The following is a 16,966-nucleotide window of genomic DNA, read 5'->3' as shown; positions in this document are numbered from 1 at the left end:
GGATCCGTGGCCCCGGTGCGCCCGGCGGGACGGGAGCTGCCCGCAACGCGGGCGGAACGGTAACGGAGGAGGAGGTGTACAGGACATCCGAGGCCGTTCGCTGAAAACGGGAGCTGGGACTTGCCCGCTCGGCGGTTTCCCGGCAGTGGAAGGGATGGTGGGGGCAGGAGTTGAGCTGTGGCTGGACTTAAAGGTCTCAGAGGTCTTTTCCAACTTCGGCTATTCCATGACACTGTGGGAAGCTCAGCGGGCGGAGTTGGTTAAGTCAGGGCTGTGTCAGTGCTGCAGCATTGACTGGGTGCTGTGGGGTTTTCTGAGTGTTGGGAATGTCGTGTAGGCGTACTTTGCGCTGCATGTGTGCCAGGTGAATGGCAGCTGGAACGTGAGTGGGTCTGAAACATCCTCGTGGAGTAGAGCTTCTCATGAGATACAGACGACAGGAGATGTTGCTTATACAAAGTGTCATGGCAGATGTGGCTGCTGAAGAGTGTGACAGGTGGAGCTGACCCCTGCCGTCACTTATGTCAGAGACAACTCCTCACCCTGGGTTTTTCAACATGTGCTTTGGTCCACTGCCACTTCTGTTCTACTGAAATGCTCTAAGCCTTGGCTGGATTGAGCTTGGTATTTGCTATTAGTGAGTTGTCAGTCTTATGAGGAGCGGCTGAGGGAACTGTGATTGCTCAGTGAGGAGAAGAGGGGAGTCAGAGGTGACCTTATCGCTCTCTGCAACTGCCTGAAAGGAGGCTGTGGTGAGGTGGGGGTCAGCCTGAAGTTGAGGTTGAAGTTCAGGTTGGATGTTAGGAAAAAGTTCTCTGTAAGAATTGTCAGGCGCTGGAACAGGCTGTCCTGGGAGGTTGTGGAGTCATCATCCCTGCAGGCGTTCAAGAAACATGGAGATGTGTCTCTGAGGGACATAGTTACTGGGGAAATATTGGTGGTAGATGGATGGCTGGACTAGATGTTCCGGAAAATCTTTTCCAACCTTAGTGATTCTAAATATTTTGTATTACTCTTTTTTTTTTTTTTTTTTTTTTTTTTTTTTTTTTTCCCAGCAGAGGCCTGTCCTTTTCTACTTAGTCCTAAATAGTGCTTTGATCCCTTTTTCCCAATAGCAAAACACATTTTTCAATACAATTGTTTGCCATATGTATATTGATACATTTTTATCAATCAAAAATTTATTTTCAGAATGAGTGGTGAGGCATTGGGACAGGCTGCAGGAGGAGGTGCTGGAGTTACCGTTTGTGGAGATTCTGGAAATGTGGCTCTTAAGGACATGATCGGTGGTCATGGTGGTAGTGGATTGATGGTTGGACTAGATGATCTTAGTGGTCTTTTCCAACTCTAAAGGTTCTGTGATTCTATGATTCATATTCCATGATTGGGCCATCTGGGAACTGGTGATATGGTCACATGGGAAACCAGACATCATTTGTAGGTTTGTAATGCTATGATTCAAGCTTTTGGAGTATTTACCTGGCAAATGTGAGAGTGGAAAAAGCTGGAGAGAACTGCTCAGGGTCATTCTAAATTTAAGGCATTTGGCAGTTTCCCATTACTTTGGTTAAAAAAAGCACATTCTGTCTGTTGTAGTAAGCTGTGCCATTCACCTCTTTGAATGAGGTGCAAGTATTACAGACATGAAAACATGGAAACGCCTTTTTGCCTTCTATCTACTGACAAATGGTGATTACTCTGTGTGAGTAAAGGACTTTTAGTTTGCTGTCCTTCACCACTCTGAACTTAGAGACATGAATTCAGTTTTGTATGTGGTAATTTCAGACATCTGAATAGTGGCATCTCAGAATTTATCCAGACTTCCATTAGTATGTGTTGTCCATTGAATGTCATTCAGCAACATGTCTGGGACATCTTCAGGAATGTGCCACCTGAATCCTTAGCAGCACACAAACTCTTCAAAAACACCTTCTCTGGGGAATATAAATGACTGCTCATTGCAAAATCACCCAAGAGTGCGACATGCAGGGTGAATGGTTTCCATTTCCGTGGACCGTAATATACATTGCAAAATCTTTTTTTTATCCTCAGAGACACAGAAAGTAACTCATACAAGAAAATCCTCTATAATCCCCAGATACTGTAAAACATAGCAGCAAAATCCCTGTCATGCATAAAACACATACTGAAAAATCCCACTTCTGCTGCAGAGCAATAAAACTTACAGCAAATTCCTGTTCCTTGTTTTTACTTCTCTCCAGACAGACAAAGTATTTTCTGTCCCAGCCTTATTACTTGACAGAGTATTTGCACAAACACATTATGAGTACTTCCCTTTCTGTGTCTAGAAATAATACGCACCTCATGGATGCTGGCAACATCCCAGAAGCATCGTAAAGGATAGCTGAGGGATTTGAATTCAGAATGCCAGATCCCATTATGTTGAACATACGACTGCAGCATAGGTAAATGGGGTGAATTCAGCACCCTGCCAGGCATCTTCAGTTTTTCTTTGAGTAAGAACGACTAAGTAGGTCATTTGCCTTTCCTTGGATGACATTCTTGACTGGAACGGACACAGTTGCTGAGTGAAAGGCGAGCTACTCCCCAATGGCTGTAAGCACGCAATGCTGGTGGGGAGGTGAGATGTCCTTAGCTACCCTGTGTGTAGCATCTCAGAGGAGTGCTCAGCTACTGCTGTGCTTACAAGGCCCACAGTCATGTTGCAGTAACCAGGCTCCTATATTCTGGGTGCTAGAATGTATGCCTAAGTAGCCAGAAAGGCTATGAAGAGGTAGTCCTATTTCAGCTGGTGCAGTATCAGTACAGGGTGGTTTGTGTCAGAAAGCGAAGATCCATAAAAATGACACTGACAATCTGGTAAACATAACAGAGGTGACAAACGTCATCAACTACTATGATCTGCAGCACTTAAATTTTATTTCAGAGGCTGTCTTTCCCACCCTGCACAGTTTTCTCTTCCTTGACCTTCACAAGCAGCAATCATGATGTTTAGCAAGCTTTACCTGTTTTTTTAACAAGTGTTTTCTACGTGTTGGCTTCAGACTTTCTTCTAGAGATATTTGCACTGATGAAAATTTCAAAAGAAAACAAAAAGCCTAATTAAAGACTTTCTTAAATGCTTAAGTATGTAATTTTCCTGTAAGATTCAATACTCCACTGAATTGTAATAGAGCAATACTTAAATGCAGTTATTGCTTATTAGGCATAATGAGCATAATGTGTAATCACATCACAAAATGAACACATACTACCATGAAACAAAGCCCATGGGACTCCTCTGATACTTAGGAAATAATTTCTGACATAAACTTCATTTTCTTCTATGATTTTATTACAAAGTGAAATGTTAAAATAGGAAGTAAGCCTGCAGCTTCACATCCCTGAACATCTACCTCCACGTATCAGTGTTTTTTAAGAGTGTTAGGCCAGGTTCCAGCATGGATTCAGTCTCTGTTAGAACTCCAATCCCCTCAAGAGCATTGGGCTTAACGCCAGCATTCATTGACTCTTGTAACGGCTTAAATTAACTCCTGTTAATTCAAGCCCTTTCTTACTACTTTAGATAGAATAAGAGTTGAGAGATGGATTCAATCATCCAGTCTGAGGGCCACCCATCTTGCCAGTTTGTCTTTGGAGACTTAAAATGGTGTGTAGAAGGGCTCAGGGAGGGACCAGTGATTTCTGAATGGAAGGAGGGCTGAGAAGCCCCCCTTTATAGTGGGGGAGCAAAGGCATGAAGATGTCTGATTTATTTACTATGTATGCTATTTGACAGCAAGTGCCAAACAAAAGTAAGATTTTAGTAGGCTAGGCACTGTACTAATGATAGATGGGGTAGTTCTTTCCTGGAGGAATCGAACAAGCAAGACTGAAAGATGGGAAATATCACAGCTTTATTTTGTGAGTGAAGAACTGGAGCATGAATTAAATTCTGCCCATAGTCAGACAGAAGCATTGAAACAAAAGGTCTCACAATCCCAGGCCTTCAAAATAGCATCAGTCCAGTTAAGAATATATTCTTAACTTATATTTCATTGTAACAGAAGTGAGAGCAATTTGTCTCCCATTGACGACAAGGAAAACACTCAAAATCAGATGGGGATAATGACAATGAAAACACATTTTGTTGAAAGCAATAAAATAGTCCTTGCACACCTTGAAAACTGGAAGGTGAAACTAGACCATCTTAAAAGTTGGCCAGCTGATATCTTCATCTCTACCCAGAGTCTCTAAGGCTCTATACCAAAGTTGTTTATTCTAAAGGCTGGGAGGAGATTTAAAGGATTTCTAATGTACACTAGACAGACTATTACTCCATCATGCCTAACCACTCCCCTCCCAAAGCAAATAAAGAATAAGTTGATATCAGTTTCAAGGAAGCTGAAATATCCTCCTGTGGTGAAGAAGCCCAAGGATGACATTGTGCTGTTTGTTAACAGAAAGTCCAGTTATTTTATAGGATTTGGAGATGATGGAAATTGACCTCACTACCAGACAGTCAACATTCATGCACCAGTAAGGATGAGAACAAATGCAATTTTGTGGCTAGATAATACCATTCAGCTCATGAAAAAGAATTTACAGCGATCATTGCATTTAGGAACTAGGATGTAAATATTGTTTGTCTTCAAATATTTTCAACTCACTAAAGATACTCAAAAGCTTATCATGATAGAGTCCATTTGAAGTGAAAAGAATTAAGATTTATGTGAAATTCTGAAGATGCATTAATTTGATATGTCTCCAAATACCTCTCATAATGCTGCTGTATGTAATGAGTTCCCTCAGACTTCAGAACTACTTTTTAAGTCTAATTGAAAACCAGAAGAAAAACAAGTTGATAAAGAGTGTGGCCAGCAGGTCGAGGGAGATCATCCTCCCTCTCTGCTCTGCCCTGGTGAGGCCACGTTTAGGCTACTGTGTCCAATTGAAAAGCAGATATTTCCTAGAAGGAGCCCAGCAGAAGGCCACAAAGATGATAAAGGGCCTGGAACATCCCCCATATGAGGAAAGGCTGAGTAACTCAAGTCTGTTTAGCCTGGGAAAAAGAAGACTGAAGGGAAATCTGATACATGTTTATAAATGTCTGACTGGAGGTGAGAGGCAAATGTATGAGTCCAGGCTCTTCTCGGTGGTATGTAGGGATAGGACAAGGAGTCAGGGCCTAAAACTGGTACATAGGAAGTTCCATACTAACATGCAGAACTTCTTTAAGGTAAGGGTGACGGAGCAATGGAACAGGCCCTAGATGTGCAGTTCCCTAGGGAGCTATTCAAGACCTATCTGGACACCACCTGTGTGACCTACTGTAGGGAAGTTGCTTCAGCAGGGGGTTGGACTTGATGATCTTCTTGAGGTCCCTTCCAACACCTTCCCTGATTCTGTGATTTCTTAAATATTGAAAAAAGTATTCTGACATGTGAAGACATTAGAGACAACACAGGAAAGATGTTAAAATACAGTTTCTAAGTTAGTAGTTACCTTTTCATGATAAAGATTTGATTCATTAAAGAAATGGTATGTAGGCTGCTGAAATAATGCTTTTATGTGAATAAAACCAGAGCAGGTCAAAACTAATGTTCTTTGTAAAGCAATGTGCATATCTTGGTGCAAGTACTGTGACTCTGCAGCTTAGGCTGGTGAAAAGGTACGTGCCTAACTTTGCACATTTTGTAGTTTTGTGGTTTGAAGCAAGGCTGCTTTTGCATAAAGTAGATTGTATACATGAGTCACTGATGAGTAGGCACTTGCTCACTATTAGGTGAGATCTGTGCTTTGGCTGCTCTTATATCTTTCAGTGATAAGATCCCACGGTACTGTTGCAACAGCAATAGAAGTTTCACAGTCCCTTGAAAACACTGTAAGTAATGGAATTACACTGTGTACTTTAGTGGTTAGTATTTTCCTTGTGGTTCCAGATGAATGAATTGTACTTCATTTTTTCTTTCCTTTCAAACAATTTTGATAGCATTCCTAGCGTGGATTAAAAAAGATAAACCCACATATAATTGCAATAATCAAATATAGACTTTTTACATGTATCTTTATATTCATAACCACATTTTTAGAGACATTTATCTATGCTTTTTTCATATAATACTTTAATTATTGGATTTCCTGAAATATTATTACCAGTGCTCTCCATGTAAATACAAATTTTTATTGTGGAGACATTACTGTATTTCAGGAAGCACTTATTTTCTCTTTCATTCTCTGAAATCAGTGTGAGCCCTCCCCTCTTTTAATTATACCCGTATTTTACCTTGTTTTATGGGAAGAGTTGTAGCAATAACTACAGTTAAGGTTGCCTAACACTTTCTGTTGTATGGATTCTGTACATAAGAAGAGAGGGAGAGGGTACAATAAAACAAGTCAAGATTAGCAAAGTTAATTTTATCTGGCTTACTTCAAAAACCAGAAAGATTTATTAGGGACTCAGTCTTGTATTTTTAAGTGCAATTTGACTGATATAATTTTAAATAATTATTGTTATGTAGTTCAAAAGAATGGCAAAGACATTACTTCACAGTGTTACTAAAGAAACAAATAGAGAATTATCAGTATTTTAACCTATAAAATATTTTAAAAATACATGTTTTCCAACAATGTTAAAGAAGCATCATATACCTTCTTGTTTTTCCCAGACTATTGCTTAAGGCTAATATTAGCAACACTTTGTACCAGCACTATGATTTATTAATTAAAATTATCTTAAATTGTAACATCTTTAATACTGCTGGAGATGGTAAAGTGTATATAATTATTTCTTTGAAAAAGAAAGGAATTATAAAATTTTAAATTACTGTTTTCTGTAACACATTGCCATTATTTCAAGTAGTGTTTACTTCCCTTGCTCAGAATACCATTTATGATATTTGATTGCAAATGTTTTTGTATAAGGGACAGAAGGATTATTTTCTAAATATTTGTCTTTGGTATTATAGTAGCTAAAAGTATAGAATCTGATTTAAGCTAGGAGCACAGGTACGTGTGTGTTCGACACAGACCTTCACTAAAAAAGGTTCTGAGATCCTTTCATAAAAACGTGGAAGTCCTAATCCAAAGTTCACTGTACTTGGCAGCGTTGCTCTGTTTCCACTGATATCTGCCTTTGGCAATTATGGAGTAGAAAAACATCTACACTACTTGTATAAATATCATAGCAGTCTTTGTATATTTGCTAGTAAAGGGGTCCTTCATCTGCCACTACATCAAAAGGGTCTGCACAGCCACTCACAAAGGAATAATAGTAATAAAAATCCTGCAGAAGCTGTGCATGAAGCTGCTATTTGGAGAATGGCCCCCACCTGGCTCCATTCAGACAGGAGTTAGCCATTGTCAGGAGAACACCTAAGTGCACTCAGCACGGACTTCTAGTCTGCTACTAGACCCTGCCTGGAACAGCATCCGAATTGCTTGTGTGCAAGGAGGCAAACTGTTCCAGCAGCAGGATGCCGAGATACACAGATTGGCTCATGTTCATAATACTTGGGGTGATCTCATATTGATACAGTGTTCATAGTGTTTAAGGTCTCATGTTTATGTGGCTTGGGTATAGCTTGTATCTGTCTGATCTGGAATGGAGAAATTTAGTTTTAGCAGTCCGTAGCACAGCCAGGGACTGTATGATGCTGGTTCTGATCCATGAGCCCTCTCCATGCCTCTATGTAACACAAAAGATGTACCCATAGAACGTTAGTCAGGATCCATAGCAAATCAGCTGTAACACAAAGGCAAGTTAGCTGGTGTGACAGAGGCTGCTTGCCTGTGGTGGCTGAAAGTACAAGGGCTGCCCCAAAAGTAATGCCTCCTATTTTATTATGTTTGTGATGTCAGAAGCAGATGTTGGTGGTATGGCAGCAGATGTTGAACCTTCCACCAATATTCCATCATATTTTGTTGCTGTGTGACAGATGGCAGCAGAGGGCCAGTCTGACAGAACGACATCTGACATGGAAGTGCATATGAAGCAAAGGTGTGGAATTAAATTCCTTAAGACAGAAAAAATTGCACCCATTGACATTCATTGGCACTTGCTGAACATATATGGAGACCGAACAGTAGATGTGAGCACAGTGAGGTGGTGGGTGGTGCATTTCAGCAGTAGCAACAGTGATGTGAAAGACAAGCCATGTTCCAAGCTGCCCGCACAGGTGTCAACCCATGAAATGAAGAACATCTCGATCAGCTCATCCACATGAATCTGCTAATGATGGTGACTATGTTGAGAAATATGTTTGAGAATTTGATCTATCAAATAGTATTATTGTGCTCTTTGTATCTCTTGTTGTTTCCATGGAAATAAATAGGAGGTATTACTTTTGGAACAACCTGTGTACTTATTGAGGCTTCTTACCATGCTATCAGCTGCTCGTAAGCTTAGTTGAGTGGCAGGTGGTGAGTATGAAGGGGGAGTTTATTGTTTATTGTTCTCCACAGCAGCAAAAGAGACAGCTGTATTGACTCAGAGGACCTGAGGTCTGCCTGGAGCATCCCACTTGATAAGCAATGAGAAGGTCCAGTGGCTGTGGCAATAGTGGAGGACTGAGGACCAGCAGAGCCTGCAGACCAACTGCTGGAAACCGGGGACTGTCTAAGGTGTGATCTTACCCCAGATTTACTCAGAACAGCTGTCCATGACATGTGATAACATCCTGGCACCCAAAAGAGCCAAGTACTTGTATCAAACCTGAGTAGAGGAAGCAAGTGGAAAGCAAGTTTGAATTATTGAATTATTATATTGAATAAACTATAGGTTAGCAATTATTACATATTAAGTGGGATTGAAATTGCTTAATGCCTGTGCAGTCTATTTTCTTCTTCAGAAACAGGAGACTGCTTGAAAGGATTGAGGTACCTCAACGAGAACCAAGTATTATATCATCTGTGAAGGGTTGATGACAGAGCTGCAAATAACTCTTGAAGACAAAAGCTATTTTTAAAATATTTTCTGCAAATATTATTGCATTATTTGGATGGTTTTCAGTTGATCATCAATTACTTTTTTAAAGACAGAAGTTCTGCTCTGTTGATCTTTTGGGGTCTACATTTAGCATCCGAGGATGTCTATGTCTGTATCCTGCTACTGCTCATCTATCTGCCGATATTCAACTTACATTTAATTTTTTAATTTTCTCAGCTGTAACTTCACTGATTCTACTTTGTTGTAACTTATATTTTGAAGAGACTACTGAAGTGATTCAGGAACTAGCCTAAGTAAACTCTGAACTGTTTCCAGGTATTTCACAAGGCTTTGAAAACTCATGGAGGATAGAAGAGACAGCAGAAGACTGAATAAATAACTCTTAGAAAAATCGATGGAAGAGTACCCAAGTAATTTTAATTAGGTAGCCTAACTTCCTGGATTTCAGAAAAAAATTACCAGTTTCTAAATGAAAGGTGATAAAAACTTGCTGACATGCCTCTATCAACAACATGTGATACCAAACCAAACTAATGTCCTTCTTCTACATATTGCCTACTAGATACAGATGAAGCAGCAAATACTACTATGTTCCCTGTTGATACTTGTAAGTAACTGAACAAGTACATCCTAGATAAAATCATTAGAAGGTGAGGATAGAGGAGGACAAATGATCAGCAATACTACTTTTGAAAGGTAGCTGTGGGTTGCTGACAGTCAATTTTGAGATGGCTTTTCAGGTAGGCTTTAGGAATTTGGTGACTATTTAATGTGACAGGATGATTTTTTTTTTATGCCAAGCTTTCTATCGAAATAGCATAAAATAAAAAGAGCTGTAATTATAGGTCATGTACATACAGAAGTGACGCAGCTTGTTTCAGGTGATCAAGTCTTTGGTCAAAGGACAAGAGTGCCACTCTTTGTGCTGTAGATTGCTACTAGTTTCTTTCCTGAGTCCTTTAATATGTCGTTAAAGTCCTCTGCCTGCCTTCTCCAAAGAGTCTCAGAGTTAAAACATCGATACTGTAAAATATACTACCCTGTTATTGTACTGGTAATAATATTATGTGTTAAGCCTGTGAATGCAAACTAAGTGTATATTCTAAACTACATATTTTGTTCTGGCAAACGAGAAAAATTGCAGGATTTACTTGCAAAAGGTGTTTTGCCTAGTTTCTCCATACTTGATGTTAATCTGCCCTTGCCAGCTATTAAAGTAGAAATTACTGCCACTGTGTTGCACAAAAGCAGAGATTCTGCAATTGTGAACTTAATGTAGTTTGGAACACTTTGTAGTCCTCAGAGTCAGACACATTTTCCCCATCATCCAAATTATTTTAAATTGCAAGTAAAGTTTTGCAAAACTGTTACCATTATTTTCTCAGTTCACCTAAGCTGTTTTTACAAGACTGTTATCTACGCGAAATCACAACATCTTTTATTAAAATAGTTATAAGAGCATTGAACCTGTCAGCTGTAATTTGCAGCTTTTTCTCCTTTAGATTCTGCGCTCTTGCTGAAAAAACAAAAAACCCACAGAAAACAAACCCCAGTAACCTAAGGTACAATCCATTTTTTTAATATTTGCCCAATGTGAATTTCAGAGAAGATACCTACAAAGTGTATTTGAAGAGTAAAGAGCAGAACTGCCAATGGGCAGCCTGAAAAATGTCTGATGGTTTTGTGACGCTCTGTGGTCAAGAGCATCACAGCTATAGGATAAAGAGGATATTGTTGTCTTTGCATCTTCTATATGTAAGAGTGCATTTAAGCTGAAATGAAGGCTAGAACCTGAGCTCAGAACTTCAGTCAAGAGGAAAGTGTCTTCTTTTTAGATTTTTCTATGACTTAGCCTACAGTTCTGCCTACAGATCTCCAAATCACTGCTAGAGAAGCAGATGCAGTTGTTTATGTGCAGGTGTGCTGTGTACCTGATGTAATCCTGCAAGTTCTACATCCACAGAATTTCTGCAGAATTCTGAGTGATGTCTGTGCTTGGAAGGCTTCCAAGTCAAGGTTCTCACATCAGAAGAATCTCAATCAAAGCTTTTTCAAAAGCAAACAAACAAGCAATCTTTCTGTATTGCTGACAATCTTCTCTGAGTCTCAGTTCCCCAAACCTCTCTCCTATTAGTTACCAATGTCTGTGACACAGATCATATTTTGTTTTCAGATGTTAATGTAGCTTTTACTTCATGATCACATTAATTGCATTTGTGCTGTGGAGATTTTTAATTCCAAAAGGTACTGCCAGCTTTTGTGTACTCAATTTATATTTAAGAAGAGTTTCTGCTCTTCACAGTGACCTCTGCTGACTTTCATATATTTAGAATCTGAAGTTGTGAATCTCCTTGATTCATCTTCTGTTAAAGAATGTTGGCTATGCAAAAACTGGTGGCAGAGGGGTTAAGGAGGATGAAAAAAACTATTACAGAGAACCAGGATATGGCAGGGTATTCGTTCCCTGAAGGTATGTTGCCACCAAGAGTAACAGCGAGAATAATGATCACACAAAGAGAAAAAAGAGCACTGGAGATCTATGAAATTTACTTGATTTTGAAAAACTTAATTGATGGAGGACTTGGAGGTCTGCCAATTCCTACTGAGCTCCTTACAAAAAGTGGGTTGGCACTGTGTGCATGTGGCATATCATCTGTCGGACAGAGTAAGTCAGCCATTCACCTGGCTCTGCTCTAGCTATGCACAGCTGGGAATTTCACATCAGAAAGGAGAGGAGGATGCACAAACTCCTTCTGATGTTTCAGAGGATGAGCATGCTAAAATGCAAAGCCCTGGGTGCTGGAGGTAGCTGTGATGAGTTTATGGCACAGGAGCCACAGCTGGTAGGAAGACACATGATCTCACCCTAAAATGTTGTATTATTTTAGTCTCTTTTTTACACACATGGAAGAATCAAACAGTTTGAGGATGACAAATTTGAGAAGCAAAATGGAAAAGGACCTGATTGTTACAAGAGAAGAACTAATGAGCTTTTAATAGATGAGTAGGAACAAGATGAAATGCCGCAATACTCAGTGCAAGGTCACTGGGTATTATTAAAGGCAAAACACTAGAATTTCTGCTCTAGACGCTTGGTGATTAAGGAGTCCACACATGAACAAGTAGTTCTTGCTCCAGTCATCAAACAGCCACACCAAAGAATGGGTAAGATGAAAGGCAAGGCTGCTGTGGAATGTGGAGCTGATGAGATAGCCGCGTGCTGAGAACAGGTTGCAGGTGAAATAGATGAATGACTTCAGTTGACTGCACCTTCTGTAAAATGTAAAGAAGCAGAGAAGAGTAAGAACTTTTCAATGATTCTAAGAAAACAGAGCAAAAAAAGTTGAAACAAAAGAACCTGAGGAATTGCTTGCATGACACTGCAGTCTTATGGGTTATGCTGTCAGCAAAAAAATTGTGAGTTTTCTGCAGACTCAACAGGAATGGCCGTGTGGCAGCAGCTAGCAGTATGTGCAGTGCTGGAAGAGATAGGAACCAATTGGAACAGTGACTGGAAGCAGAAGTCTTCGGAAGAGCATCAGCATTCTGCAGTGTGGGGAGAATCCTGACCTGCCTCTTTATACCGGTGGTGTGTTTATTGGACTGGGACAAGTATCTCTCATTAGACAGGAATTCTGAGTTTTTCCCTTCTTTTGTGTCAATAACATGAGTATTGGAGAAGGAAAGTAGGTTGCTCTGCATCTGAAAGGGAAAGCAGTGAAGTCTGTGATCTCTGTTTGCTTAAATGATAGTCAGAAAAAAAAAAGCCATTTTAGAGCTTCCTACTTCAGAACTTCCTTTTCTAAGTCTTGAAGGAAGCTGCTTACAAGATCAAGCTGGAAGACTGAATACTGGCAGAATTTGGTAGGAAATAAATGTTCTTTGTCTTGTAGTATATATTGCATACAGTCTTGATGTTGTCATGTTGCCTGCACCAAATTTCCTCCTCAGTTTACTTAATAATTATTATGTGAATAAAAATGTGCCATGAATAAAAAAGTACAGTGCTTATCTGCTTCTCTGTAACCTGGTGGGACCACCTCAGTGACTACCCAAATATCCTAATGCATACATCATAGCTGTGTATCCTATGGAATAGGAAGCCTTCAGTGATTTAGACTTGGTTGACAGTCTTTTCAGAAGTGCTAAGAAGGTATGAAGTGAAGTAAAGCAAGAATTTGAGATTTTCACGTGACAAAAATGCCACAGATTAACATGGCATTAAACATACTATCACTGCAGAAGGATGAGGGCAGGAATTTAAGACGGTGATATCTTAAAGTCAGGCACTGAAATCCTCGTTCTAAGTGAATGAAGTAAATAATTAAAGACACTAGGAGATCTTAATGGGTCTAGTTTTCTATATGCACTTTCTGAAATTCACTTACTTAGCACTCACATGAGGCATCTTCAGAATTTTTAAACTTAATTGCCCAAAATGAGACAGCAAAAAGCCATTTTGAGAACCTTAGCTTTTCAGTCTTAATTTAGTCCTTGTTTTTTGAATATTCGTCCTTGGCCTCACAGAACACAACATTTCAAATAATTTCAGTCATGGAAATTGCTTGACTCTCCAGAATGGAGATGCTGCATGTAAAATACCCCTATAAATGATCAACTCTACCCAAGCATATTACCAGAATGCTGCTATTTTTCAAGCATGGCACCTGTGTGTGTCTTCTAGATTTATTTTTACCTTGCAAAAATGCTGAGAAATAAGCTTCATCCTCACTGTTAAATTAAAAGACATCCCAAATAAAAGCCTCTCATTTTAATAGCTTTGGAATGCAATAACTTTGAAGTAGTGGATGGGCTCTGCATTATGTAGACTTTGCTAACACTCAGGGGAAATTGCAAAGATAATAATAGCTACAAGATTCGCTGTTGTTGTCTGAATACCATACAAAAATATTTAAAATGACTAGACAAAAAATTAGGAAAGCAGCATATGACTCAAATTATAACTGAACTATGGGGACTACTGGACCAAAATCTGTATGAGGGAAAAATTTACCGATGGTCAAATCTACAGAAAGGAATATTCAAGAATATTTATGAAGGACTCAGTTCTCACACTTCTGCAGCTGAGTACAGTTTTCCATCATTATGGAAGCTGCAGCCAAAAACGGCCCACAGACTCTGAGGTTTTACAACAATGAACTGTTAAGAGGGTTTTTTTCTTTTTTAACCTGGGGAAATAAAGGACCCAGATGTTCTTACCCTCTGTTCACATCAAATATCCAACAATGGCATGGTGCTCTGCCAAGTTACCTAAGCAAATAATCTAATCCAGAGTATTTTGGAGGAATGGGGTTTGCAATGTGGCTGCTGGAAGACACAACCACAAAAGATGTTCTCTAAATAAGGGAGCAAACTTACCAGCTCTGTATCTGAGCCCTCAGCAGAACCACGTTCCCAGATACAGAGCTGGAACAATTTGACGATTACAGGAATAAGAGGTATGAATTCCAGGGAGTTCAAGCAAATTCCTTTTGCTTGTTCATATCAAGATTTTTACAAATAGCACAACTGGAGGCTTGGCAAGATAAATTTTCCTTCAGTTTTGCCATGTGTTTCTTTAGAAGCTTGGCCCCCACTAAAAAAAGCAGGATACCTAATACAGGAGGTCTGCCTGATGTCTCAACATTTACACGCATAGTTCTGTTGGCTGCAGTGCTACTGCAGTAAGGGCAGGAGTCAGAGCCAATTTGTCAATATCTGCAGAAGAAGTGAGTTCTCAGTGCGTGGCTGTGCTGTAAATCCACTCTGAGAATGGTTAATCGCAGTTCTCTTCCTTAAACCTAGAGCAATGTTTAAAGTGGGGAAAGCAGAGGAACCTCCTGAATGAATTCTTCCCCAGTTGCCTGTCAGTGTTTTCACTGCAGTGTCTAGAGAAAGCAAAGCTGTTCAGACAGCATCTATTTCTGGTGTGAATTCCTACGGCTGCTATGTTTTTCAGATCCTCTGACAAATTTCTAAGCTCTCTTGGAATAACAGCTGCTGGGGGGGGGACTGGAATCCCCATGGTGGATTTCAGGTTCACAGAAAGAGACAAAATCTCTGAAAAACAGAGTGGGAAAGCTTTGTTTTATCAAGGGCAGCTATGAAAGAAGAGAGATTTTTTTTCTGAGAAATGAAAGACAGGACGTGGAATCACACTCTGAATTTTGAGGGCTGGAGGCAGAGACACAGAGACATTTTCTTCTGCTGCTCCTCCATGAGGAAGTATATTCTCTGAGGAGAAACAGTCTGACATTCATAATTGTGTTGGTGAGCCTTGTGAGAACAGCGCATTGGCAGCTAGAGCGGGAGGGAGAGTCAGATCTGGGGATGTGCAGCAGCTTAGAACCACTGCTCTGTTCTTTTCCCTAAAGTCTGTTTTTCATGCAGTAAAAAACCTGAAGAGACCACTAGTAAGATCAGTTAACTCCTCGTGTGACACCAAATGTGTATTGTAGCTGCACATGCTGAAGGTCTAGAGGAGAACAACTCAAACTCACCAGCATTTCCAACACTTCACCAGCACTTGGTGATGACACTGAAAATACTTTTGGAGGCACACAATGGCACATGAAAAGATGACGCAGATGGCAATTTCTATAATGCAGTACATCTTCTCTCCCTTCACCTTGTCAGTGTACATTTATCAGTGTAAGACAGTGAACACCACCAAACTCAGAAAGTCTACCCAATGTCATTAAATTGCCTGTGATGTTGCTGCTGAGGATCAGCACTCCACCATGTTATTGTCTTGACCACCACTGAATTTTCTTCTAGGATCAAACAGAAACATTTTTGGTTGCACACAGCATTAGCACATTTGGTCGGTCAATCAAGACTTGAGGTAAATTTTTGATATGGTTTAAACTGTGTTCTGTGCTCACCAGAGCTATATAATGGTCAACACTTAGATACTTCTTTGGTGCACTCGTAGATCCATCATACGAAAGGTCCACTACTTTCTGCATCTATGATGACGGTCACTCTAAAAGTATTTTTTAAGGAGTTGATTGGTTCTACTAAATATTTGACACACTATACACATGACCAGTTCCTAACAGTGAGCAAACCAAACCTGTCCCTGGGATTCTTTTGGTTGAAATGACTGTGATAGCCTGCCTTGGGGGCTGCACATAACATCTCATACAAGCCTGCTCACTAAGCTTATTTTATTTTACCTAAGCTTGCTATTACTTGAGTTTTCAGTAATCTTTATAATGTTTATTGTCTTCTCAAGGGAAGCTAAGACCCTCACATCTCCTGAGTGCCTGATAAGAAGCTCCATAGGCTGGGACTCATCAGTTTGGAAAGAGGGTTAAGGACAAAGAGTAAGATTCACAAAAACAGGAAGGGAATAGGGAGGACAGATGCATAACTGTTATTCTGTTGCTATAACACAAGGATTAGGAGTCGGTCAACGAAACTAGCAAGAGGTTGGTTTGAAACTGACAGAAGAAAGTCAGAAGTCAGGTTTTTTGTTTTTTGTTTTTTCAGAGAATAGTGAATTTTCAGAATTTGTTGTCATAGAAGACGAAACGTGGAGTCAGGATAAATGTGGGGTTATCCAAATTCAGGAACAGTCAGACTGTAGACAGATAGTAGTGGAAATATACAGCAGTGTACCTTCTGACATCCCTAATCCAGCAGTTGTGGTTCTTAGGGAACAACCAGAAGAACACATTGTCCTAAGTGGAACACATGTACTTCCCAAATGGTGTTTCCACTGCCATTGTCCTAGAGAAGGCAGTGGCATAGCTGTACCCAAACCTCTTAGAACTTCACACTTATGTTCGTACTTTAATTAGAGAATCAAACACAGTTTCTTGAACACAAAAGATGAAATGCATTTTCCATGACCTTCCACTCTCTCCAAAACGTAAAGCATTTGTTCTCATACTTTTGTCCAGTTCCATTATAAATTTCTTCAGACTGGGCAAACAGAAATAAAACAGAAATAAAACAGAACATTGCTGTCCTCCATGGGGAATGGCTTAGGAATCATACAGTTCTTCTGCTCCCCACAGATATGGTCTTTGCTTGAGCATCCCTTTCACTCCA

General features: G+C 39.9%; 1 long non-coding RNA gene across 2 annotated transcripts; it reads left to right on the top strand.

Annotated features, from left to right (window-relative positions):
• Positions 1–88: 88 nt before the first annotated feature.
• On the top strand, positions 89–12,886 carry LOC125688334 (uncharacterized). Of its 2 annotated transcripts, XR_007374680.1 has the most exons (4): positions 89–193; positions 7,899–7,960; positions 8,425–8,583; positions 9,224–12,886. It is a non-coding gene; the product is annotated as an uncharacterized LOC125688334 (long non-coding RNA). The 2 variants fall into 2 exon arrangements; XR_007374679.1 differs by lacking the exon at positions 89–193 and having other exon boundaries at positions 5,341–7,960.
• The last annotated feature ends 4,080 nt before the right edge of the window (positions 12,887–16,966 follow it).

This window comes from Lagopus muta, chromosome 1 (genome assembly GCF_023343835.1).
Source record: "Lagopus muta isolate bLagMut1 chromosome 1, bLagMut1 primary, whole genome shotgun sequence".
Taxonomy (NCBI): domain Eukaryota; kingdom Metazoa; phylum Chordata; class Aves; order Galliformes; family Phasianidae; genus Lagopus; species Lagopus muta.
This window is presented reverse-complemented; position numbering and strand designations above follow the sequence as displayed.